The sequence below is a fragment of the Delphinus delphis genome, chromosome 11 (genome assembly GCF_949987515.2).
Source record: "Delphinus delphis chromosome 11, mDelDel1.2, whole genome shotgun sequence".
In the NCBI taxonomy this organism is placed as follows: domain Eukaryota; kingdom Metazoa; phylum Chordata; class Mammalia; order Artiodactyla; family Delphinidae; genus Delphinus; species Delphinus delphis.
The window spans coordinates 21,043,848-21,070,016 of NC_082693.1; the positions used below are offsets into that span (position 1 = coordinate 21,043,848).

The 26,169-nt window shown below is 38.6% G+C and overlaps 1 protein-coding gene across 1 annotated transcript in view; it reads right to left on the reverse strand.

Annotated features, from left to right (window-relative positions):
- Positions 1–26,169, reverse strand: part of LMNTD1 (lamin tail domain containing 1) — a 442,143-nt gene that overhangs the window by 103,168 nt on the left and 312,806 nt on the right. The window contains exon 11 of the transcript XR_009521169.1: positions 24,841–25,691. The gene's annotated coding sequence lies outside the window, so the exon portion shown is untranslated. Of the gene's footprint in view, positions 25,692–26,169 lie in introns of the transcript that reaches the window.

The window sequence follows — 26,169 nt, forward strand, 5'->3', positions numbered from 1 at the left end:
TTTCCAGGCTGAGGAGTTCTATGCAGCTGATAGAACTTTCAAAAGAATAATCGTAAAAAATTGCTCCTACCCAACCTGAAACCTCAAAAACATTCTCAATGAGCTTGAACATCCCTTGAGAATACATCAAACAATGGCTTTTCTTGATTAAAGAGATTTGTTTTATGATTCTTTTAAAGGGAGCCTTTAAATTCAGTCATTGAGAAAATTTTTGATGTATTTTTGCACTCAATTTATAGACTAGTAGTAAATCTGTAAGTCTAGTATAGAATATTCTACAATAAAAGAAGGATCTATTTTACAGAACCCAAATCCTGTGCCCAGAAAACACCCCCATGCTACCTTTTTTCCTTTCTCTGAGCTGATACTACAAAGGGAATTTTACATGCTAACGAGAAGGTCAGATCAAATCTCTTTGGCAGTGTAATCTATCCCTTTCAAGGGCCAGATTCTTTCTCTGTAACTACTGCTTATAACTGACAATAGCTTATTGTTCAACTTCTTGTTGAATGATGATGATGTGCCTGAGAAAGGCATCTGTGGTGGGAGAGGGGGAGGGAGGGAGGGAAAGAGGTGTGTTCTTTTTTTTCTTTCTCCTTTTTTTTTTTTTAAGTGAAATAGCTTTGAAAAACTCTAAGCGCAGACACTGTTGTTAAAGGAACATTTCCAGCTCTCACGATGACTTTTTCCCTCAAAGTATTGTGTGCAATCATTAATCAGTTCTTTCCATGGGTCATTTTATGTTATAGAGAAATGTTAACATGCTCTGAACATCCTTCAGGAGCTGGTGGAAAAAACAGCCCTAGAAAAAAAGCACTGGAGAGAATCACACTTTATAAATTTAAATTAGTGCAAATATTTTTTGGAAAAAGACCCTCTCATATCACACACAGTTCATTCAATTAAATTTTCCAGATTTCTTCTGAAATTCTGGATAATTTCTCTCATTTGGAATCACCAAATGACACATTCTTCATAAATTATATAAATGTGCATATGTTTATTCCACAGTGCATATGGTAATAACTGTGTTTTATTGCATATATACATGAACATGAATTAAATTAACTTGGGGAAAACATCTTTTTTTTTTTTCCTTTTTCTTTTTGGCTGTGCCGTGCGGCCTGCTGGATCTTAGTTCCCCGGACCAGGGATCAAACCCATGGCCGCTGGATTGGAAGCATGGAGTTTTAACCACTGGACCATCAGGGAAGCCCCTGATTTTCTAACTATTATTTTTTTTTTGCCACACCCTGCAGCATGTGGGATCTTCCCTGATGTGGAACCCACGTCCCCTGATGTGGAAGCACGGAGTCTTCCCACTACCAGGGAAGTCCTGGGGAAAACATCTTGCTTGCAGCCAACCCTTATCTTTAAAAGGCAAGGGATGTTATAAAAGGTAAAATTTGAATACAACGATTGAATTGAATATATTATTTTTAAGTTGTCTTCAGATAGCCAGTTTTGATAAAAACTAATTTTGTGTTTTCATAATTCGCCGATTTAAAATTTATATCTATGGCTTAGAATCCACAAATAATATTTTTATTTTTGTTTCGTCATTCAGATGTTATGTTCTAAAACAGGAGTCTGGAGATGTGGTTCTAGCTCTGTCACGCACTAGTTATAAGACCTTCACTATGGTTGTAACAATCCAAGCTACAGGTTCTTCATCCACAAAGGGTGAAACTCCTTCCAAACACTAAAATTGTACAATTCTGAAAAATTGCACCTCTCCCCCTTGCCCCCTGCCCCAAGATGTTTATGTACTAATCACCATAACCTGGGGAATGTTACTCTACATGTCAAGAGGAAAATTGCAGATGTGATCAAAAGTTAAAAATCTTGCAATAACATTATGCTAGATTATCCAGGTGGGCCTGATATAACCACAAAGGTCCTTTTAAAAGGAGTACAGGAGGAGTCAGAATCAGAGAGAAGGCTTTGTGACAATGAAAACAAAGATCTGAGTTATGTGGTCCCAAGCTAAGGAATGCCAGCAACCTCTAGAAACTGGAAGAGGCAAGGAATGGATTTTCCCCTTGAGCCTTGAGAAGGAACCAGCCCTGCCAACACCTTGGCTTTAGCCCAGTGAAACTGATTTCAGACATCTGGCCTCCAGAACTGTAGGAGAATACATTTGCATTGTTTTTAGCCACTAAGTTAGTGGTAGTCTGTCACAGCAGCTGTAGGAAATTAATGCTCCATATTAGGGAGAAGCACTTCTCATTGGTGGTGTGAGGAACTATATGGACCCCCTGCTCAGTGAAAAAAATCATCCCTAATGAAAATTATACAAACAACAACATTTTAAAGCATCTGGAAATTGTCCTAAAGATATACAGAAACTGGAGAAATAGTTATTTAAGAAAATCTACTAAATCTCATCAAGAACATCAAGCCTCTAGCATTTGAGCTACGACTTCCTCCCCACCCCCCAGTTCAATGAAATGGAAGCTCTTCTCTGGTGGGTGTGGCCAAGAAGGATGTCATCTTTCTTTCTTCAGCCCAGTCTAGTCAGGGAAAATTAGGCAACAGTATAAAATAAAAGGCATTCCGATTGGAAAGAAAGAAGTAAAACTACCCCTATTTGCAAATAGCATGAGTCTGTATATAGAAAATACTAAGGAATCCACTAAAAACCCATTAGAACTAATAAATGAGTTCAGCAAAGTGGCGGGCTACATGATCAATATATGTAAATCAATTGTATTTTTCTCCATTAGTAATTAACAATTGTAATTCTACCCATTGGTAATAAACAATCCAAAATCAAAATTAAGAAAACAATTCCATTTACAATGGTATCAAAAAGAATAAAATACTTAGGAATAAGTTTAGCAAAAGAAATGCAAAACTTGTACTCTGAAAACTAAAAAAACATTGTTGAAAGAAATCAAAGATCTAAATAAATGGAAGACATCCTATGTTCATGGATTGGAAGATTTAATATTGTTAAGATGACAGTACTCCCCAAACTGATCTACAGATTCAGTGCAATCTTATGAAAATTCCATCCACCCTTCTTTTTTTTGTGTGTGGAAATTGGGAAGTTGATCTTAAAATTTATATGGAAATACAACCAGTATTCATACAAAGAATACATAAAGAACTTTTGCAACTCAACTATGAAAAGAAAAATAATCCAGTTTTACAATGGGCAAAGGATGTGAACAGACATTTCTCCAAAGACAATATACAAATAGCCATCAAGCACATGGAAAGATGCTCAACATCATTAGTCATTAGAGAAATGAAACTTAAATCCACAACGAGATACCATTTCATACACTAGGATGGCTTTAATAAAAAGAGACACTAATAAGTGTTGGTTAGTACGTGGACAAATTGTAAGCCACGTACATTTCTTGTGGGAATGTAAAATGGTGCTGCTGCTTTCAGAAACAGACAGTTTCTGAAAGTATTAAACACAGAGTTACCTTATGACTCATCAGTTCCACTCCTAGATATATACCCAAGAGATATAAAAACATATGTCCACACAAACACTTGTACATAAATATTTATAGCAGCATTGCTCATAATAACCAAAAAGTGGAAACAATCCAAATGTCCATCAACTGATGAATGGGTAAACAAAATGCAGTACATCCACACAATGGAAAATTATTGAGCAATACAAAGAAATAAAGGGCTAGTACCTGCTACAGTATGGATGAACCTTGAAAATATTATGCTAAGGGAAAGAAGTCAGCCACAAAGACCACAAATTATAAGCTTCCTTTATATGAAATATCCAGAATACACCAATAGATAGGGACAGAAAATAGGTTAGTGGTTGATTCAAGCTAGGGGACAAGGGAGGCGGATGAGGATTGATTGCTAATGGGTACAGGGTTCCTTTTGGGGGTGATTAAAATGTTCTAAAATGATATTGTGATGATTACACAACTCTGTGAATATACTAAGGATCATTGCTTATATCTCAATAAAATTGTTAAAAATTTTAGTAGTTATTCGAAACATCACAGTTGTAATAACATATCAGCCTACTGAAAGAAGATGTCTTTAATTTGAAGTGTATTTTAGTTTTCTGTTCATGCTCATACTGCAAATGTTTATGGGACACCAGGAAGTGCTCAGTACTGGGAAATTAAACAAAAAATAGTTTCTGCACCTACTACTAAGCCTGGCGTATGCTATGTGCTCAACAAATAAGTTTTGAATGGGTGGATAGACGACCATAGAATGGGTCTGGAAAGTAAGAGTGTTCTGTTTGTATTTATAAAACTCTATTAAGGTATCAAAAACGTAATTTTACCAAGAATAGGTAACGTTTATGTCCTAAGTTCCTTTCCTTTACAAGTTAGGTGTTTTAAACTAGTAGCTTGGCTGCAAAAACACACAGCAATAACAAAATTATTAGCTGATATAGTAAGCTAGGTGCAATGAAAATGTTCTGGGGCTTATTGTCAGGAAGAAATGGTTTCAAATATTGTCTCTGGCACTTACTACCAGTGTGACCTAAGATAAGTTATTTAAGTCTTGGTTACCTCATCAGTTAGAAGGGAATAATAATATACATCCCTTACTTGGTAAGATTATTAATATAGGCGTACCTCGGAGTTATTTGGGTTTGGTTCCAGACCACTGCAATAAAGTGAATATTGCAATAGAGTCACAAATTTTTTTGGTTTCCCAGTGCCTATAAAAGTTGTATTTACACTAAACTGTAGCCTAGTAAGTGTGCCATAAACTAGAAAAAAGTGTACACACCTTAATTTTAAAAATACTTTATTGCTAAAAAATGCTAACCATCATCTGACCCTTCAGCCAGTTGTAATGTTTTCGCTGGTGTAGGCTCTTGCCAGGATGTTGATGGCTGCTGACTGATCAGGGCGGTGGTTGCCAAAGGCTGGGGTGGCCGTGGCCATTTCTTCAAGTAAGACAACAATGAAGTCTGCTGCATTGATTGACTCTTCCTTTTAGGAACCATTTCTCTGTAGCACGCAATGCTGTTTGATAGCATTTTACTCATAGAACTTCTTTCAAGATTGGAGTCAATCCTCTCAAACTCTGTCACATCTTTAGCAACTAAGTTTACTTAATGTTCTAAATCCTTTGTTGTCATTTCAACAATCTTCACAGCATCTTCACCAGGAGTAGTTTCCATCTCAAGAAACCCCTTTCTTTGCTCATCCATTAAGAAGCAACTCCTCATCTATTCAAATTTTATCATGCAGCAATTCAGTCACATCTTCAAGCTCCACTTCTAATTCTGGTTCTCTTGCTATTTCCACCACGTGTGCAGTTACTTCCTCCACTGAAGGCTTGGAACTGTGGAAGTCATCCGTGATGGTTGGAATCAACTTCTTCCAAACTCCTGATAGTGTTGATATTTTGACCTCTTCCCTTGAATCACAAATGTTCTTGATGGCATCCATAATGGTGAATCCTTTCCAGAAGATTTTCAATTTACTTTGCCCAGATTTAGCAGAGGAATCACTATCTATGGCGGCTATAGCCTTAGGAAATGTATTTCTTAAATTGTAAGACTTGGAAAGCCAAAATTACTCCTTGATCCATGGGCTGCAGAATAGATGTTGTGCTAGCAGGCAGGAAAATAACATGAATCTCATTGTATGTCTCCATCGGAGCTCTTGGGTGACCAGGTGCATTGTCAATGAGCAGTAACATTTGAAAGTAATCTTTTTTTTCCAGGCAGTAGGTCTCAACAGTGGACTTAAAATATTCAGTAAACCATGTTGTCAACAGACGTGCTGTCATCTAGGCTTTGTTGTTCCACTGATAGAGGACAGGCAGAGTGGAAGTAGCATAATTCTGAAGGGCCCTAGGATTTTCAGAATAGTAAGTGAACATTGGCTTCAACTTAAAGTCACCAGCTGCGTTAGCCCCTAACAAGAGGGTCAGCCTGTCCTTTGAAGCTTTGAAGCTAGGAGTTGACTTCTCCTCTAGCTATGAAAGTCCTGGATGACATCTTCTTCCAATAGAAGGCTACTTCATCTACACTGAAAATCTGTTGTTTAGTGTAGCCCCTTCATGAATTATCTGAGCTAGATCTTCTGGATAACTTGCTGCAGCTTCTACATCAGCACTTGCTGCTTCTCCTTGCGCTGTTATGTTATAGAGAGGGCTTCTTTCCTTCAACCTCCGCTAACTTCAGACTGAAATTCTGCAGCTTCCTCACCTCTCTCAGCCTTCACAGAACTGAAGAGAGTTAGGGTCATGCTCTGGATGAGGCTTTGGCTTAAGGGAATGTTGTGGCTGGCTTGATCTTCTATCCAGACCACTGCAACTTTCTCTGTATCAGCAATAAGGCTGTTTTGTTTTCTCATCATTTGTGTGTTCATTGAAGTAGCACTTTTAATTTCCTTCAAGAACTTTTCCTTTGCATTCACAACTTGGCTAAGTGTTTGGTGCAAGAGGCCTAGCTTTCAGCCTATCACAGCTTTCAGCAAACCTTGCTCACTAATCTTAATCATTTCTTTTGATTTAAAGTGAGAGACCCCCAACTCTTCCTGTCACTTGAACATTTAGAGATCACTGTAGGGTTATTAATTGGACTACTTTAAATACTGTTGTTTGTCAGGGAATAAGGAAACCTGAGGAGGAGGGAGATGGGGGAACAGCCAGTCAGTGGAGCAGTCAGAACCTACACATTTGTCAAGTTCACCACCTCATATGGGTGCAATTTATGGAGCCCCCAAAACAATTACAAGAGTAACATCAAAAATCACTGATCACAGATCACCATAACAAATATAATCATAATGAAAAGTTTGAAATATTGTGAGAATTACCAAAATGTGACGCAGAGACACAAAGGGAGCAAATGCTGTTGGAAAAATGGTGCCGATAAACTTGCTCGATGCAGGGGTGTCACAGCCTTCAATTCGTAAAAATCGCGATACCTGCAAAGCTCAAAAAACTGAAGAGCAATAATACGAGGTTTGTCTATACTGTATATTTAGAAAGCAGCATAATGTTCAAAATATGGACGGTATCTATTAAATTTAAATGAATTTGCCTTAATTCAGCAAGTCATATAATAACTGTTTGTATTATTACTTGTCCACAAGGGTAAGCATTTAAAATGCATATTTGCTATGTTGCATGAAGCTTTGTGATAAACAATAAGAGAAACATTATGTAACTCTAGAATTCCACAGAAAATAATTTGAGATACACAATTTAGAAATTAAACAATTGCTGAAAACCTGGTCCATTGAGATTTCTCTGCTTTCCCATTTTAATCTTCTTTACTCTTGAGTAATAAATATATCATTATTATTTGTACTGTTTCATATAATTATAATAGGACTTTCCATTTTTTAAAGTAGCTTGGAATTATTTATATTTAAAAAATTGTGCACTTGCAATCAGAAACTCTAAAACTCAGTTTTGCTACCCAAGGGCTTTTGCTCACTGCATAATCTCCTCTTTAACCCAACTACCAAGTTTCTTCCAAAACTTTAAAAAATAAAATTATCACATTACTATGTTGTACACCTGGAACTAATCTAATATTGTAAGTCAACTATAATTTTTAAAAATGTCCCCAGTGTTAACCAAATTAATTTTATGACAGATGCCATTTAGAAAATAACATATATTAAAGAATCTAGGGTAATTTTTGTCTCGTTTGGATCTTGAGATAAGGAAGCTTGTTGTTCACAGTACCTCCATGTTATAGGCTGAATATCTGTGTCCTCCTCAGATTCTTACATTGAAGCCCTCATCCCCCACCATGATGGTGTTTGGAGATGGGGCCTTTGGGAGGTAATTAGGGTTAGATCAGGTCATGGAGCCCCCACGATGGAATTAGTTTCCTTGGAAGGGGATGAGGAGATCAGGGCTCTCTCACTCCACCATGTGAGGAAACAGGTAGAAGGCAGTTGTCTGTGAATCAGGAGTGGGGCCCAGGCAAGAACCCGGTCATGCCGGCACCTCCCAGCCTTCAGAACTGTGAGAAATAAATGTTTGTTGTTTAGGCCACCCAAGCTGCGGCATTCTGTTATCACAGCCTGAATAGACTAAGACACCTCGTCTCTCTCTGGCTATGTCTGCTGGCAGTGCCAGAGAATAGCTGGCTTTTATGTTAGCTCTATTTTCCAAATATAACTTTCTCTTTCAAAAACTACATAAACAACAAACCTGTCTTTTGATCTCCTTTCCCCTCCTCACTTCAGAAAAGAAAAGCATTGAGAAACTGTTTCTTAAGAATTTCTATTTTGAGACAGAGCTACCTTAGCTGATGTTTAGTGGATTAATTTCACTCTGAGCTCAATTTCAGTCAATTGAAATAATATATATACACTGCCTGCAAATCAGACCTCTCAGGACTGTATTTTCCAGTGTACTATTTGGTCATGTCATATCTATCACACGTTTTCAATATTAGAGGTCAGAACACATTCAGTGATTCAGCAAATACAATATGCCAAGCACTGTTCTAGGGATTGGAAATAACACACAAGATAATAGCCTTGAAGAAAGATGAATATTCCCTCAAGAATATACTTCTCAAGGATCACATATTCCAAGATAAGTGGATAAGATGGAAAAGAAAGAATATAGACATATAAAAATAGCAATTTTAGATTGTGATAAGGGTTAAACAGTAAATGAGTCATAATGGAAGAAGCAAGGGAAGCCTTTCTAAAGCAGATGACATTTAAGTCATGCGTGATATGAAGGAGCAAGACATACAAAGAACTGGAGGAACCAGACAGGGTGAAGACTCTGAAACTTCGGTGTACTGGAAAAATAGGAGCATGATGAATAAGCAAAGGAAAGAATGGCATGAAATGGAAGACGTAAGCAAGGGACTGATTGTAGAGGGCCTGTAGACAGTAGGGCATGGGATAAACAGGGAAGAGATAGGATCTGATTTACATATTATCTTTTAATAACAAAGAAAATTTCCCTGGAGCCTCGGCAGCAGACATTCCTTTCAATTCATTGGCCAGAATTGTACCACATGCCCTTTTTTTAATTGAAATATAGTTGATTTACAATACTGTGTTAGTTTCAGGTATACAGTAAATTGATTCAGTTATATATATAACTGATATATATGTATGTATATTTCAGATTCTTTTCCATTATAGTTTACTATAAGATATTGAAGATAGTTCCCTGTGCTATATAGTAAATCCTTGTTGCTTGTCTATTTTATGTGTAGTAGTTTGTATCTGTTAATCCCATACTCCTATTTATCCACCCCCCTTTCCCCTTTGGTAACCATAAGTTTGTTTTCTATGTCTTGTGAGTTTGTTTCTGTTTTGTAAATAAGTTCATTTGTATTATTTTTTAGATTCCACATATGAGTGATATGGTATGATGTCTTTCTCTGTTTGACTTACTTCACTTAGTATGATAATTTCTAGGTCCATCCATGTTGCTGCAAATGTCAATATTTCATTTTTTAAGGCTGAGTAATATTCCATTGCATATATATATATATATATATATATATATATATATATATATATATATATACACACACATACACACACCAGATCTTTATCCATTCATCTGTTGATGGACACTTAGGTTGCTTCCATGCCTTGGTTATTGTAAATAGTGCTGCTATGAACATAGGGGTACATGTACCTTTTCTGAATTAGAGTTTTCTTTTTTTCTGGATGTATGCCCAGGAGTGGGATGGCTGCATCATATTGCCATATGACTATTTTTAGTTTTTTAAGGAACCGTCATACTGTTTTCCATAGTGGCTGCACCAACTTACATTCCCACCAACAGTGCAGGAGGGTTCCCTTTTCTTCACACCCTCTCCAGCATTTATTATTTGTAGACTTTTTGATGATGGCCATCCTGACCATCCTGATCACTGTAGTTTTGATTTGCATTTCTGTAATAATTAGTGATTATTACTGAGCATCTTTTCATCTGCCTATTGGCCATTTATATGTCTTCTTTGGAGAAATGTCTATTTAGATCTTCTGCCCATTTTTTGATTGGTTTTTTTTTTGATATTGAGTTGTATGAGCTGTTTGTATATTTTGGAAATTAATCCCTTGTCATCACATCGTTTGCAAATATTTTCTCCTATTCCATAGGTTGTCTTTTGTTTATGGTTTCCTTTGCTGTGCAAAAGCTCATAAGTTTGATTAGGTCCCATTTGTTTATTTTTGCTTTTATTTATTTTGCCTTGGGAGAGTGATCTAAGAAAATATTGTTAAGATTTATGTCAGAGAATGTTTTGCTGATGTTCTCTTCTAGGAATTTTATGGTGTCATGTCTTATATTTAAGTCTTTAAGCCATTTTGAGTTTATTTTTGTGTATAGTGTGAGAGAGTATTCTAATTTCATTGATTTACATGAAGCTGGCCAGCTTTCCCAACACCACATATGGAAGAGACTGTCTTTTCTCCATTGTATATTCCTCCTTCCTTTGTTGAAGATTAATTGTCTGTGGGTGTGTGGGTTTATTTCTGACTTCTCTATCCTGTTCCATTGATCTATATGTCTGTTTTTGCGGCAATACAACACTGTTTTGATTACTGTAGCTTTGTATTATTGTCTGAAGTCTGGGAGGATTAGTATTTTTTTATTTTTAAACCAACAGCTGACAGTAGGAATGGAGCTACCATGATTGCGCCATGACTAATCAAATTTCACCTGGATGTCTAATCACCTGGTAACCACATAAAATCGAGGTTTTGTTAGCAAGGAAGAAGGGAGAAATCCCTCTTGGGTAGGCTTCCGATGGAAAAAGTACCACAGAAAACCTGTGTTAGCCAAGTGAAGATGACAAGTAGTCAGTTGATTATACAAGTCTGGGAATTCAGGGAAAGGTAATCAGATCGTTGGCAGATGAGGTCTTCCACAAATGGCTGATATTTGAGGTTACAGATCGAATGAGATCACCTGGAAAGACTGTTTATATATTTAGAAGACAGCCCAGTATTATGCTCTGGTATATCCCAATGTTTAGAGATCAGGTAAATGAGGAGAAACAAAGAAAGGACTGGCCAGACCTAGTTGCAGGAGAGTATTTGTCTTAAAAGCCAAAAGAGAAAAGTTTTCCAAAAAAGGATTGGGCAGTTGGGTCAGATGTTGCTGAGAGAAAGGTGAGTACATTGAAAACAGGAGAAATGTACACAGGCTCTAGCAATAATGAGATTGTCGGTGCCCCTGACAAGAGCTGGTTCAGTGAATGATTAAGCAGAAGATTGACAGAGTATCCAAAGAATGAATGAAAGCTGGGGAAATATTTTGAGATTTGCTGTGAAAAGTACAGAAAAATATAGTGGAGAGAATCACGACATGGGAAGGTTTTGGTTACTATAATTTGAGCGATTATAGAAATGTTTGTATGTTGCCTGGAATGATCCGGTGCAGAGAAAGACAATGACGGTGTTGAATAGAACAAAATACAAGAACAAAATCCTTGGAAAAGTGAGAGTGGTGGGATCTGAGTATGAGTGGAAGGATTGACCTCTGATACGAAAAGATATTTATTCCATTTCAAAAAGAGGGAATACAGAGAGAATATGGGCACAGAGACCGAGAGGTGTGTAGATTTAATAAGATGCAGGCATTCCTGTAACATGGCTTAGATTTTTTTCAATTAAGCATGAGTCTAAGTCATCGGCTAAGAATGAGGATGGAGAGAGTGTGGGAGGTTTGAGGCGAGAGGAAATATGAAACAGTTATTGCAAAGACCCCAAAGGGAACTTTATTAGGGAAAGATAGTGGGGCTCTTTGGCAGTAATGTGGGCGTATTTGAGGCTTGGGATCACAGATTTAAAGTGCAACCAGCAGACAATTGTGATATAATCTCCAGTAGGTCCACACATAGAGAAGATGGCTAGTAGATTCATGTAGCATTGGAGTCTAGCCAGGCAGCTACAGGAAGAGTGGGGCCTGTACTGGAACTGAGCGTGTTTTCAGGTAGATTATTTTAATAATGGGTCATGAATCGTAAGCCGGGTATAAAGAGAAGCCAAGAGAGTAGTGAAGATTATGAAAAAGTGGCTGCATCAATGGACCAGAGGCTTCAATAAAAGTAAGAAATAATTGCAGTGAAGGCTCTAGAGTAAGGGAACTGAAAGACTAGGGGCTCGTGACCATCAGAACAAGTTCCCGCTTTTAAGAGTTAAAGCGCTCATACGTTATTACTTTGCATTTCCTGCAGCCTTTTCAAAAAGCTCAAAGTACCTGCTGTGCCCAGCTTGCTAGTAAAGGGTACAGTTACGTGTGGCTAAGAAGCAGCCATGTGATTAGGGAGTTGGTACTGTGCTAATTCAGCAATGACACGGTCAAATGGACCACATAACATTAGATCTGAACAATAGGGCAACATCACAGCATAAGGAAAAGAGCTTGGGTTTGAAGTCGGAGCAACTGATTCAGACCCCAACTGTGACATGTAGAGGCTATATACCTTGGAGCATATTTCTTAACCACCCCGAGCCCTGGATTATCCTTTTAAACTGGGATATTGCTACCTCTCTCCAATGGGTTGTTATGCACATGAAGAAAGGTAATATATGTAAAGTGCCTGGAAAGAATAGGTTCTCAGTAAATATTAACTTCTGGAAAATAAGGCACCATGTTCCTACTGCTGCATAGAAGTTTGGGATCCATTTCGGAAGCCTGTGCTCTGAGTGTAGGTGGTAAAAGGATGTGTCAACTAGAAGGGCAGGGAGAGGATTCTCCTTATAGCGTTATCATGAGTGAGGGTGAAACCTAGCTTGGTTATTGCATTATATATAATAGTTTTGATGATAGGGATGAAGGTCTAATTTTTGGCTAGTGACATTTAGAGATCAGACATAAAATCACTGTACCTGGATTCATGTTTTTTAAATAAATGATGAACCCCAAACTAGGAGACAAGGTGGTGGTCTAAATGGTGTGTGGGGGCAGACTTAACCCAGCTCAGCAAGAGCTGGTCAGTTATTCCCAGACAGTCCGTGGCAATTAGAGGTCAGTGTTTGTAAATGGGTTTCAGAAACCATCCTAGCCTTTACCTCCCTCTCAGCTCTCTCTGATCTCTCACAGCCCTCTCCTGTTGCTCTGATTTCTTGTCATTTGATAGTTCTATCTTCCCCGATTCATCTTGGTTTATAGCATCTAATCTCCCTTTTAAATGGTCTTCTGCTTTCCTGTTGATGGACTGCCAGTGCCTGACTTGGCCCTGGGATCTCTTTTTCTTAATTTGTGATTTTCTCAAAGCTCCTTCGAGGGACAGCTGGGTTGGGACTGATGGTGTCTGCTACTGTGTATTAACCCAAATACTCCCTGGCTTTGATTATTACAAGAGGAAAAAGTAGACTGAACATATGCAGCAAGGAAGCATCAACCATATGTCAGGGAGAGATCCCCACTAACTGAACAGGTAGCCAAAACAAAATTCCAATAGTAGCGAGTTGCAAAAACTTTCAAATATAATGTCCTGGTGGCCTTAGAAAATCCCTATAAGGTAGGTGGGATCTACTGGGGCTCCGAAAGTTTAAGTGCAACCCAGCTTTTCTCTAGAAACTTTGCTTTCAGAGTAAGTATTTACATTTTGGTCTTTAAACTTTGTAATTCATTAATATGAAAACTCCATAGCTTGTATATATTACATACGAGAGATGGTTGATATACCTTGTCTAAAACCCATCAACTCAAAAAAAGCAGAAAAAAGGGGCATATTTTAAAAATGCCTTATCTAGTATTCTTGAATGAGAATAATTTGGATTTTCTTCCAGTAACTTTTCAAGTACGACACTGTCATTTTTTAAGATGGTAGAATAAGGTTTTGATGCCTTTATATCTAATAGATTGTTTGGCCATTCCATAATGTTGTGTTCCAAAAATAATATATATTTTTCTTACGGAATTTTTATAATCCAGCACAAACCATTTTTGGAAGTAGTTACAATATAAGTGAAAATATATACATACATATATGTGGTTAAATCTGTGATGGAGGGACTGTGTCCATCTTGGCCACTCTTTTATCCCTAGCAGGTTGCCTAGTTCCCAGCATTCATCAGTTAAATGGATGAATAAATAAATTAGTCTTATGACCTACTGAGTTCCTAGTATTATATACCTAAAATGCATTATTACTATTTTAAAATGAATTTATTTCATTTAAAATCTTGAAACTGGATCGACTGCCTCCAGTTGACCAAAATGGTTCCGCTTGACTGAGAGTTTAGTAAAAACATCCAATTTCATAGCAACTGTCAAATAATTTTGAAAATTAGTAAAAGTAGAAGTTTTAGGACAAATTAGAGGATGTTTCTACATTTTCTTTCTTTCTTTATTTTTGCCTGTTCTGTTACTATGTTACTATTATTATTACCAGAGGATTATTTAGTTATTCAAGATAGAGAATGTAGTTTTAAAAATATAGTGCTGGGCTTCCCTGGTGGCGCAGTGGTTGAGAGTCCGCCTGCCGATGCGGGGGACACGGGTTCGTGCCCCAGTCCAGGAAGATCCCACATGCCACGGAGCGGCTGGGCCCGTGAGCCATGGCTGCTGAGCCTGCGCATCCGGAGCCTGTGCTCCGCAACGGAAGAGGCCACAACAGTGAGAGGCCCACGTACCGCAAAAGAAAAAAAAAAAAAAAAAAAAAAATATATATATATATATATATATGGTGCTATTTTTATTATAAAAGTAATGTGTATATATTGGAGAAAACTTGGGGAACACGGATAAGCCAAAAGAAGAATCACCTAAAAGTCCACTTCTGTGAGATATCTCTGTTTATGCTTCCATACATCTTTCCTGTTTTTATTCTATAGCATATTTATTTCTACAATCCTGGGATCATATCATATATCTCTTAAACATTCTTCTGCACTTCACAATAGACTGTATTATGTTTTGCTCAAAAACAGCCTTTTAATTCATGCCATTTTCATTACCTTACAAATTTCATTAACACATTTATGAAGAAATATTGTTCTTTCATATCAGTGGTGATGACAAATATGACCCTTTTCTGGTGTCAGGTGTTAATAGTGTAGCAAGGCAATGAGGTAAGCCAGTTAATTGTCTGATGGGAAAAATCCAGCATTCATTTCCCATTTAGTGTGATGGGTCTGGACTCTGGAAATGCCAGAGCTGCCTGCTCTTGCTGGCTGTTGAAAATAGCTTCCCCTAGTTTTTCTCCTGTTATACTCAGACCTGGAAATCTGGCACACAGAGTCCTCGTAACAATTCAGGCAGCCAGCTTTTCTTAGCTACACATCAGTGAAAAGACAGGATGGCTGTCCTGAAGTGCCTGCTTGGGGTGGTGACTTGGAGCACCCAGCATGAGGTGGGATGTGCTCCTACCTCACCCAGAGGGGCAGTCACTTCCTTAAAAGGAAGTCAGCCCATGAGTTTACTGCTCTGATGCTTTGGCAAGGCTCTCACAAGTTTTATAGGTTTTACGAGATCTTATCTGCTTGATAACCCAGGTTAATCATACAGAAAATTTATTTCAAAATATTTTACCTTATACGAATTAGCCTGTAAACAAAGGACTTTTGACGAGTATTTTCCTAAGTAAACTCTTTCCACGTTACATATTAGGTTAACGAGTGCAGCGGTCATTGTAACGATATATGTGTGTGCCATGGTGGTTATTCTTTATCTTCCTATAATACGTGCTGCATTTACTGATTTCTCATTTCATTTAATAAATATGTACCAGGCACTGTGCTAAGTGCTGGGGAATCTTAGAAGGAACTCAGCAACCTCTCTCAAGGACCTCATATTCTAGAGCTGTACTGTCCAGTATTGTAGGCATGACCCACATGTAGCGATTTAAATTTAAATTTTTAATTAATTACAATTAAAGCAAATTGAAACTTCAGCTTCTCAGTCACACTAACCACACTTCGAGTACTTAATGGCCACATGTGGCTAGTGGCAACCATATTGGGCAGCACAGATATACAAATTTCTATCATTGTATATAGTTCCATTGGCCAATGCTAGTGGAGACACTAAGAGAATATCAAAGCTGTTAATAAATTATGTTTCTGAACCTATCACATTGGATCCATCCTTCAAAACATTTTGATGACTCTCCCTGTGCTGGCTTTGTTTGTTATTGTTATAGAAACTGTTATAGAAATTGTTATAGAAACAATTCTGTAAGGAAGCTTCAAGGGAGATTTAGGAAGAGGGTGTTGACGAGTATATACTCATTGTTAAGGCAATTGATCGTCAAACTTTTTATAATTGTACACTACTATTTTCAAGCAAAACATTTTTGTACACAAACTGTACACAAAATATCAAAGCACAGTATATACTTAGGGCTCATTCATGATAGTTGATATAATGCACCTTTCAAATAACTTACTGATGATTTCGAATTTCAGGGGCTAACTTCTTGTTATATATAAGTAATCATCATTGTTGTCATTGCACAATGAAGCTGAAAAAGAGCTTTTTGTTCTATGGGTAGGAAGGAGTGTCTGTCCTCCACTTTTCACGTTCACTTGCATTTGCGTATTATCTTCTATCTACCATTTGTTTGCAGGCTTCTTTTTAAGCTATGTGTCCGTTTTGTGAGGGTAAGCTTAGTTCATGCTAAACAATGTGATTTGGAACTTCAGTTAAGTAGGCACATCTCAGGTGCACCATTTTTCAGCACGCCTTCACGGAAGAACCAGTTTGTGCGCTGCAGTCAGCCGTGAACTCCCACTCCCCTCCGGCTGTCTCACACTTGACTGCCCTGATGTGGACTAAGTGAGATATGATTGTCAAATTTAGTAAATATTAGGAACGCTTTTTCCCTTTCTTTTTTTGCTCATACTAGCTCTAACATTTTTTTCCTTCACCTGAATGGATCATCTCATCTCATGGGATGGAGAACCCTGCTTTGGAGGCCACTCACGTAGACGCTGGTGGAATGTTATCAATCCTGTCATGTGATTTACGAGTGATATTCTTTGGGCATCAGCCTTATCTAAAATTATCTTTATGTTTAACTTAATTTACCCCCTCAAAAATGTACAGCAGCTTAATAAAAGTTTACATGGTACCAAAAGATTTTTAAACACACAAAATAGCATGTCTGGGATCCTGTATACTTGGGCTACAAATTTGGTTTTTAGCTTCCTGGCTGCCAGTGTAAAGAAGGAAGTATGAACCCCAGTAGGACGATCTCCATTTTACATAAGGGCAAATGTAGGCTTAGGAAATTTTAAACCATTTGTCCAAGTTTTTCTAGCTAGTTAGTGGCAGACCAGTATGTGAATTCAGTTCTATCTAATCTCAAAGCTATTTCTTTTGAAATAAGGGTAGTTATAAAAAAAAATCTAGTTTCTAAGTGGGGCTAATACTACTTACCACGTAAATTCTTATAAGGATTAAATTAGAAGGTATATTAGTTTCTGAGGCCTACTGTCAAAAGGTACCACAAACTAGGTGGCTTCAAATAACTGTTCACAGTCTTACAGTCTGAAGGCTAGCTCAAAAATCAAGGTGTCTGCCGAGTTGGTTCCTTCTGAAGGTTCTGAGGGACAGTCTGTTTCCTCCATGACTCTCTTGGCTTCTGGTGACAGCCAGCAATCCTTGGTGTTTTTGGCATATAGATGCATCCCTCTATAATCTCTGCCTGTGTCTATACATTGGGATCTTCCTGTGTCTCTGTGTCTTTTCTCCTCTTCTTATGCAAACACCAGTCATATTGGATTAATATGGCCCACCCTACTCCAGTACCTAATGACATCTGCAACAACCCTATTTCCTAATATGGTCACATTCTGAGGTACTGGGATTAGGACTTCAGCAAATCTTTTCGGAGATCACAATTCAACCCATCACAGATGGTGTATGTATTGACAAAATCCTTCCACCACGGCTGGCGCATGGTAGGTGTTCAGTATATATGAGTTTCCTTTGCCCGCCACTAGATTGAACTACTGAAGAGCTATAACTTTGTCTAATTCCTCTTTGTGGTCTCAATACTTTGCACACGTATACACACAGCAGATGTTTATTAATGTTTTTGACACATGGTGAACCCAAAACTAGGAGACAAGGTGGTGGTCTAGCTGGTGTGTGGTGGCAGACCTATCCCAGCTCAGCAAGAGCAGGTCAGTTATTCCCAGAGAGTCTGTGGCAATTAGAGTTCAGTGTTTGTAAATAGGCTCAGAAACCATCCTAGCCTTTACCTGCCTCTCAGCTCCCTCTGATCTCTCATTTGCCCCTAATTTGTCATTTGATCGTCCTATCTTCCCCAATTCATCTTGGTTTATAGGATCTAGTCTACCTTTTTTTTTTTTTTTTTTTTTTTTTTTTTTTACGGTACGCGGGCCTCTCACTGTTGTGGCCTCTCCCGTTGCGGAGCACAGGCTCCAGACGCACAGGCTCAGCGGCCATGGCTCACAGGCCCAGCCGCTCCGTGGCATGTGGGATCTTCCCGGACCGGGGCACGAACCCGTGTCCCCTGCGTCGGCAGGCAGACTCCCAACCACTGCGCCACCAGGGAAGCCCTAGTCTACTTTTAAATGGTCTTCTGCTTTCCTGTTGATGGACTGCCAGTACCCAACCTGGCCCCGGGATTTCGTTTTTTTTTTTTTTTGTAACTTGCGATTTTATAGAAGCCCCTTAGAGAGACACCTGTGTTAAGACTGATGGTGTCAGCTACCCATGTGTGTTAACCCAAAGGTCTGGTTTTTCAATACTCCCTGGCTTTGATTATTATAGAAGGAAAAAGTAGACTAAAAATATGCAGCAAGAAAACACATTTCAGAGGAATATCACCATAAGCAAATCCTCTGAGTTGTTATACTATAAAACACTGTATACTGTAATACAGACTGATGTGAGTGAAAAGTTAGAATTAAAATATAGTCTATATTCAACTCTACCACTTTCATTATTTTCAGTTATAAATAAGCACCAAAGCTAGGTTAAACTAGTAGATAATATCTTATAATGTATAGATAAATATTGTCTGTAATTAGCAAAACTAGCAATCCACTGGCTATATTTATATATAAATGGCGAATACTTGTAGGTGATTATAGTATGTGGGTAAACTTTCTCATTATAATTTTCATACACCACACTTGCCTAAGACCTTTTTTTTCTATCAGTGGAACTAATTAAATCCTTAGTCTCTGAGACTCCAGATGACAAGAATTACTGAATTACTCATTTTCACTTAAAAGAAATGTGAAAATACAAAATTCAGTTGGAAAAGGATACTCTATACATACAAAAACACCAGCTAATTAGAATAATGGTTTTCCAACATAAGTCTGTTTACTTTTGCATTATATTATCATGAGTTGGATAAAGTGATTTTTAAATTCTTTAAATGTCCCTTCATAAGTGTGTATTTTCCGTGGAAACAAGTATCTCATAAACTAGGTTCTTATCCTAATTTGGTCACAAGTTTGCAGGGAGAAACAGACCTTGGCAAGTCACTTGGTCTCTCATGGGCCTCTCTTTGCATGCTTGTCTAATAAGGGCATTGGAATATATTATTTTTTTAGGTCTCTTCCAGCTCTACAATTCTCAGATTCTGTGAATAGAGAAATAGTTTTGAACTATACTATTCACCTTTTTACAGACAGTTATTTTTAAACTATACGACGCTTACACTTTTATTGGCCAAGAAATCAAGTATTCATTCAAAAATAAAAGACAATCCAAACCACAAATCGACCTCTACAAATAATAATTATAACAGAAAAGCATGCTGGGCATAGACCCATGATAAGGTTTCTACATGGTACCTGTATAAATCACACACTGATTTCTTAACTAAATGAGGTCCTTCAGGTTAAGCTGTGATTTTCAATGTTATGAGAGCAAAGGGCATGTTCAGTGAATTTCCATGGTTGATTTTTCACAAGTAGTCATTTTGCATATACAGCAAGCTGAGTCTATTTAAAGATAAAAATCCATTCACCAAAGTCACCTTCCCAAATTTTAGCGAATGTGTTGTTTCAGCAATGCCTACAGTGTACTAGATTGATTAGATTTTTTTAAAAAAAGACACTTTGAAATTGCACTTAATTTTGAACTAAATGCAAATTTTTTAGGCAGTGTACGAGACTGAGCACACCCTTTCTGTGTTGATTGCATCAGGTGTCTTAGACAAAGCAGCAAATGGGGTCATTAGCTCCTAAAGGAGCAATTAGGTAAAAGTGCTGTAATTTACCAAATGTATAATGTATGATGCTTCTGGAAAGGTTTCAGTCTATGCAAAATGGGTCAAAATAATAACAGATGTTTCTTAAAGGGACACTAGCACAATTCGCTTTCTTCCTTCCTTTGTTTTTTCCTTCTTTCTCTCTTTCTTTCCTTCTGTCTTTCTTGTTCATATATATCTAAAGTTCATTTCCTATAGGATATTATATTGGCCAATTTAGAGATTATATCCTGCTTCAAAAATACAATTTTTTAGTGCTGATGAAAATGTAAGATTACATAATTTTCAAATTTTATGACCTGAATTCCTTGTATCTTCTTTTATTCTCCAAGGCAGCCTGTTCAATACAATACTTCTAATGTATTTAACGCTTTATACATGCAAAAACACTCCTATCATCTGATGAGCATGGATGACACTTCAAAGTTACTCGTAATCCCACCAAGCCAGAAGGACAGCATTCCAGACTCTGGAAATTTCCTTCTAGAGGGACTTAAAAGTCTGTGCAAGCCATTAAGAATTAAGGAGATGACATGTAGTGAGAAAATTGGTGGTGAAAACACACCACTCATTTTAGTATATTGGTTTTGAAAAGAAGAAAATCATCAGAAATTAAGAAAAAAATATAGGTAGAATTTATTTTCAAGAACCCATCAAAGGCAGAAGAGAAAGTACCTGGGGAGAGGGAGATAGCATGCTTTATAATGGGGGATGGGAGCAGATGTGTGAGGGAGCCCACTGTGGGTGGGAGAGCTGGGGCAATAGGTCAGCACAAGAGGCTTGACAGCCTTGGAGATGCTCTTCCCTTCCTTTGGGAGAAACTAGGAAAAGGGAGGAAAGAAGGGATAAGAAACTGCTATGTGTTGAGCTGGACACCCTGCAAGTTCTGTTACAGAAATTTCATCATTTGGTCATTAAAAGGTCCCAATGATACATGGTAGTCCTCATTTTACAGATGCCTTCAACAGATTATCTATTTATTTTATGCCTAGATAAGTAATTTATCTAGTTATATGCCATTCTGCTAACAAGTGACACATACAGACTCTTAGGCCCCAAACCCATATTCATCCCCCCTTTCACCACACTGCATCCCAGAGAAAAAGGCTGAGGAGTCAGTGTTTATAATACTGTGTGATATCGCTTACATATGGAATCTAAAAATAATACAAATAAATGTGCAAAACAGAAACAGTCTCAGAGATGTAGAAAGCAAACTAAATGCTTACCAAATGGGAGAGGGAAGTGAGGAGGGGCAAATTAGGGGTAGGGGATTAAGAAACACTAACTATTATATATAAGATAGACAAGCAATGAGGATATAGCACAGGGAATTACAGCTGTTATCTTGTAATAACTTTTAATGGAGTATGAGCTGTAAAAATACTGAATCACTATGCTGTATATCTGAAATTAATATAATATTGTAAAAAAACTATACTTCTATTTTTTTAATTTTAATTAAAAAAAAAAAGAAATGGAGGATGAGATTGACAGTGGCTTACTTTTATTCCAGCGTTAAGAGGACATGGAGTTGGAGGTTTAAGGAGAATATAGAAATTTTCATCTGTGATACACAAATTAGTCTCTAATGTAGCTTTTCTTTAATCTGCTCTTACTGACTAACTGTGACTGAATAAAACTTCGGAAATCAAGTCCTATTGATTTAAATATACTTTGCCTTTCTGTCTGCTTAACTGTCTATCAGTAATGTTCTTGACACTGTTTCTCTGTCTCTCTATCTCTGTCAGTAGTTAGGAATGCGCCAGAAAACTATATAAAGGAACTCTCTGTTGATATTTTTCATAAACCCATTTTAAAGCCATTTACTATCACCCAATTTGTTTGTCTTAGCTCAGTTCATTTTCACTGAGTTTCTTAGAGAGAGCATAACTTACAAGGCACACCATAATTGGGCAAATCTTGGCAACAAACATTTACTGAACACAATAAATTGATGCAGCTTTGCCAGATTCACCTGGTTATGTGAAGATGATGGAATAAACCAGGATGCTGACTGGTAAAGTCAAAGAATCACTAAGAACAATAATGACTTGAAAGGACCTTCTGTCCCTCCAGGACATAACTAGTTACAGGAGAGGAAGTAGGAGCATCAGGACCACGGGGCCAGCCTGCTTGGAGAGGACTGGCGAGTACTACAGCCAGCTCGGGGCAGCATGAGGGCTGGACAATGTGTCAGATAACAGCTCTAACAGGCAGAAAAGAAGGGCGTGTGCTCTTACCCTGCACACAGATGCATGAATGTATGCTGGGACCTCGGTGGCAAATGCCAGTAGACAAGAAGAGGAAACAAGAACTACAATCCTGAAAACTGACCCAGCTATGGCTCTGACCTCCCAGAAAATAGCCAATAGCCCGAATATGCAGTCAAAAGTGAGTGTGGCCACGTCAAGTTCTAGTCCAGCCTAGGTAGGTACCCACAGGAGCACCAGAACGATGCGAAGCAGGACTCCGGGAAGTGGGACCCATGCATTCATAGTGGAGCCATGCGATCAGTCTGTTGAAAGACTGGAGGCAATGCAACAGGGCTGAGTAAAAGTGAGCCAGGGGCTTCCCTGGTGGCGCAGTGGTTGAGAGTCCGCCTGCCGATGCAGGGGACACGAGTTCGTGCCCCGGTCCGGGAAGATCCCACATGCCGCGGAGCGGCTGGGCCCGTGAGCCATGGCCGCTGAGCCTGCGCGTCCGGGGCCTGTGCTCCGCAGCGGGAGAGGCCACCACAGTGAGAGGCCCACGTACAGCAAAAAATTAAAAAAAATTAAAAAAAAAAAAAAAGTGAGGCAGGGTGGTGTGTCCCAGCTAGCCAGCCGAGCTGAGGGTAAGAAGGGACATCAGGCACTTCCATGTTCAATGGAAGTCCAAGGCATAAACGCAGACATACAGAAGGGCCTGGTATGGCACAGGTCACATAGTGATTACCCCTAGATTTCTGGATCTCTTGTCTACATCTGCAAGACTAACTCCAGACCTCATCTGCTGCGTACAGAGGCAAATAGCTTCTGCCCGATTTCATGCTTCCTGTTAGGCGTGGGTCAGCAAGGACAAGAGCCTACGAGAAGATCCTAACCAGGACAGGGACACCCACAGAGTTACTGGGATCCGGGAGTGTGAAAACTTCCTCAGCTCAGCGGCCTACACAGATGTGGGAGAGGTCATGCCAGGTCAGTGACCATGGCATCTGGGGCTGAGATCATTTTTCAAGGTGACCCTTCAAAGCCTGGGGTCATGAAACCGAATGAGGGTGGAACATGGGAGATGCCAGTTCACTGCCCAGGCAGTGGCCCCTGAAGTACGTGCTAAGCAGGATTTTCCTGTCTTCCTCATTCCATCCCTTGCTTGGGTCTTGCTGAGTGCTGGTTAGTCCACCTCTGCCTGATGGTTGCTTTACAGAGTTCTGGAAGTTACTTTAAAACATTTTAGCTTATATATATTTTTATCCCCACCAAAAGTTTTTTTGGTAAGCGATAAACATTAAATATTTTTAAATTAAATGTTTTCTGAGTGCCCACTGTGTACAGATCATTCACCATCAATGAAAAGAAAGAGCTTGACCTGCTCACTTCCATACATTTTCAATCAATCATATTTGAACGTCTATATCATCCCTCTCTCGCCCATTATTTCCCTCCTCCCCACATGATACAGGTTCCAGAGGAGTTTTGAAAAATTAACCATTTCGAATAGCCTGAAATTTAAAATAAAATAAAAAACAGCCTGGACAGGTGTGGGGCATTACCAGAGCAAATTCGTACTTCCAGAAATCTCTTTACTTTTTTTGCCAATCAGCCCAAGACTGCCTACATTTGGAGAGAAACCCAGGCTGCTCTGTAAGCAATTTCTGGGGAACCTCCCTATTTTCCGGCAATCTCTCTCAACGGGAGATTGCCCAACTCGATTCCAGAGTCTTTCAGGAATCGAAGGGCAAGGGTGTTGAGGGTATATTTCAAATCCTTCCTTGGATTGGGAGAAGCTGCTGATACCACAGGCATAAGAATGTTTTCTCCCCAGCTTTTCTTCTTCACCCCATCACCCCACCACCAGCCTTCATCACACACACACAGCTTGCGAGAGAGCAGATTTTATTCAAATGTAAGGCCAAAGTGACTCTGCCACTTATATCTAATCAAATAGATTTACAGGCAGGGATGTAAGAAAACAACTTAAGAAATGATGCAGTATGTCATGATGACCTGACCAAAATAATATAAACTGGTGAAGTACTGAAGGCGGACAAGTATTTCAAAAGTCAACGTAGAGCCTTGCTCTTCTGAGGACTAAATGGCAGCTAAAGGAAACAGCTGAGCCTTGGTCTGGATTGTGGAAGTGAATCAATAAAAAAGAAAGGCAGAAGAGCCCATATCCAGGCATGGCTGGAAATTAAGGAAAACAAAGAAAACTTGAAGGAGGCAGATCAATGCTGTAAACCTGAAGCAAGCCCAGGGCAATGCTGAGATGGTGTAAATTACAGCTTACACAATCTCCACAGTCTGTACATTTCAAAGTAAGTTAATTAATGTAGAAGGAAAAGGAGAATGTGTTAATTCTACAATATAATAAAATCAGTTTCCAAATCTGAAAAAAAATGATAGGCTCATTAGCTTATTAACATTTTGACTTCAATGTTTCAGAATTTAGAATGTGAATAGAAATAATCTTTCAGAGGGAAAATGTCATAATATCCCCTGCGCACATGGGGGTTCTGCCACTAATTAACCAACTGGCAGGATCTTCCAAAGGACTGCCACTGCCCGCCTCTGGTACAGGCTGTACTGTCAGAAGAAATGGGCTGAAACACCATGTTCCACCACCCAGAACTCGTGCTAATGGTTCTCCTATTGCAATGTTCTCTGAATTGGAAAGGACCACAATGCCTCTGTGTGAAGAGAATTAATGGGGGTACGTGGAGGATTGCGAGTGGAAAAGAGAGGTCTGGGCACAGGGCTCAGAGCCCGACAAGCTCCTATGTGAATAGTTTTTCCCTAAGGTTTCATCAGAAATGCTGTAGGTCTCAACTCTGTCAACTATTCAGCTTGATGAGGTTCTTCCTCAAAGGCACCTGACACAATACAGTCGTGTTCCAATCCGGGATAGCAAGATTAACTCAAGGACAATAGGACATGACCCTGATGGTCTGAAGATTAACAAGTACTTGAAACAAAACAAAACAAACAAAAAACCCAAACAAACAAACAAAAAACTTTAGAGGAGGAAGGGAACAGCTTGTAACCCTTAGAAATGTATCTGCGCAAGTTTCTAGAATCAGGATTTCCCAAGAGTTCGGTGTGAACACCCTGTTTTGCTCAACCCTGGCTATTGTTGTAAAACAAACATTTCTATTTGGCTGTATACAGAATTTATAAAGCACCTTAGAATTATTTGCAGAATATGATCTTCAATCCAGGTAAAGAAAGCAAACAATTATTATCCATGCCCAACGTTGATCATGAAAAAAAGCAGATCAAGTGCGCTTACCGCAATCGCTGCAGTTGTTTTATGGCCGCAAAAAAATATAACACCTACGTGTTGTCCAGCAAAGTCGCCAAGTCAGTGCAAGGTTCTTTATGAGACAATAAAGAATAAATACAGTCAGAAAAGAACACAGGAATTGACACAGTGGGTGGTCCAGTGTTCCTGCAGCTCTGTCATCTATTGCCAGCATAACCTCAGCAGGGAAGGGAGGGCTTGGTTTTCCTTCCTAACTGTATGCCGTTCCCAATTCTCTTCATCCCACAGTGCAACCTCTGTTTTATAGGCTCCTTAGAAGAATGCACACTCCAAATCTTTCAGGTTTTCTTAGTTGCTAGGAATGGATCTGCCATTCATAAAACTGTTCAAATTCTTTCAAAATTCACTTATATCTTCTTCCATTATTACCTCCCAAAATCGTGAGTTCCACAAAAGAACTTTCTATGTAAAATGGTAAGCTAGACAGTGAAAAGTTGAACCTTCTTTTTTCTGTAAGAAACTACATGAAAATATCCCAAAGGCATTTTTTAGAGCAATAAAGCATACTTGGAAAACTTTAAGGAATTTAC